The sequence below is a fragment of the Gavialis gangeticus genome, unplaced genomic scaffold (genome assembly GCF_001723915.1).
Source record: "Gavialis gangeticus isolate Ggan-Ray unplaced genomic scaffold, GavGan_comp1, whole genome shotgun sequence".
NCBI lineage: Eukaryota > Metazoa > Chordata > Crocodylia > Gavialidae > Gavialis > Gavialis gangeticus.
The window spans coordinates 52,433,885-52,435,746 of NW_017728997.1; the positions used below are offsets into that span (position 1 = coordinate 52,433,885).

General features: G+C 44.5%; 1 protein-coding gene across 3 annotated transcripts in view; it reads right to left on the reverse strand.

The window, feature by feature from the left end:
- The window catches only part of LOC109289221 (inter-alpha-trypsin inhibitor heavy chain H3-like), a 153,358-nt gene that overhangs the window by 54,099 nt on the left and 97,397 nt on the right, over nt 1–1,862 (reverse strand). The window lies entirely within an intron of this gene.

Below are 1,862 nucleotides of genomic sequence, written 5' to 3' on the forward strand. Positions count from 1 at the left end.
AATCGAATCAGGAGACCCTTTAATCTCTCCAAATAGATTCAGAAAGGTTCAATGACAGACACAACTTTAAATGTTTTTTCTATATACCTCAACATACCAGGTGGCTTGTGAATGCTGAGATGGTGGGGTGGATGAAGTGTCGCACAGGAGCGTGGGGGCAGTCCCCAGAGCACTTGGCAGCAAACCCAGAAGTGGACCAGAAGCACTTCCAAGTTTGCCAGGGAGCGCATGGTGGGGGGTGGGGTAGGGGGACATGTGGGCAGGATGTCCACTGTAAGCCCACAGCCAGGGGGTACAGGGAGGCTGGGCCGGGGCTGGGCTCTGAGCAGGCAGTGGTGGCACTGGGACAGGTGGCACTGGGTGGGCTATAGCCACCCCGCCCAGTGCTGCTACCATCTGCCCACCCCAAGTGCAGCCCAGGCCCAGCCCCACCCCCCACCAGGAATAGACTGGTGCAGCATCTGGACTGAAGCTCACAGCCTGCCCTTGCCCTACAGAAAAAATCCCGGGGGCACAGGCCTCCCTTGGGGGTACACACAGCAGCAGGGAGCCACCCCACCTTCCCACCTTCCCAGAAGAGCCACCTGTGGCTCCATCCTGCTTCAGGGGTCTCATTCAATGCCCTGGCTGGGCAGCACATGCCCCTGCCCCACTTTCTCCCTCATCATGGGGGCTTCAATCTGCCCCCCTCCATGCCCCTTCCCTTTTCCCCAACCCTTCCCCCCTCACAGACTTAGCAGCAGGAGACTGCTCTCCAAGCTGCCAGGCTGCATTCCTATAAATTGGCTATCAGATTGGTATCAGCCAATATGGCTGGTTCATAATCAGCCATTGGTATCAGCCAAGAACAAATTTATCAGTGTGCCCCTAGTCATAAATGCATACCTTATTTCTTAACTGTACTGCAGCAATGCCAAAAGGTACTAGTGGGTTTCAGACATTGGTATGATAGGTGTTAAGGCATGAACTGAATCAAAATTGAGATTAATAACAACTTAATAACAAATATTTGTAAGATGCCTGAGCCACCTCCCCAAAGACCTCTACACCAATCCTTTAGCACTAGGGTTCTGTTTGAAGGATTCTCAAGGAGAATGTGGAGCCAGCTCTCAGAAATTCTCATTTTATCCTACTAAACTCTGTAGCTGGAAGTCAAATGATATGCATCTACTTGCTCCCTGCACATTTTCAGTCTCCTCTACTTCTCCCTTGTGGACTCAAAACCTCGGAAGCAACTTGTGTGGAGGATAGAGGCGGCAAGGGTTTCTAATTGAAAAGGCAGTTGACATCTCCTGACTCCTACGTACAAAGAAGGAATCTGCATAAAGAGTTTCCTCTGTATAGTTAGCTGAGAATCAATTATTCAAGGCAACAAGCAATTCATCTTAATTACTTATATTAAGTACCTATATTCTATAATGATGGATACATTATAATTTTTGAAGACTGATGGAGCTGAGAATTCAATGAAAACATTATTTACAGTTATTCAGTTTGAAAATGTTCATAAAATATTAACACACACATGATTTATTCAACTGGAATATTACTCACATTTTAAAGTGAATTGTGTGTCAAATAATTGATTCAAAAATATTATTCAATGACCTCTAATAATCAAAAGTGTTTGCTAAGATAAATATAATTAAATATAAATTTACCTTCAGCTGTTTCAAGAAATGGACGAGACAGAGTAAAAAAAAGAAAACGACAATTTCACTCATACAGGTAAGTAGTTGGATAATAAGCTGGATAAATATGGATAAAAGTGTAACACACTGAATTAGATATTCTGAAAAAAAAATTAAAAATTCAGATTCATGTCATATTTTACATTTCAAGCCCATTTCTCTGATGAGCAA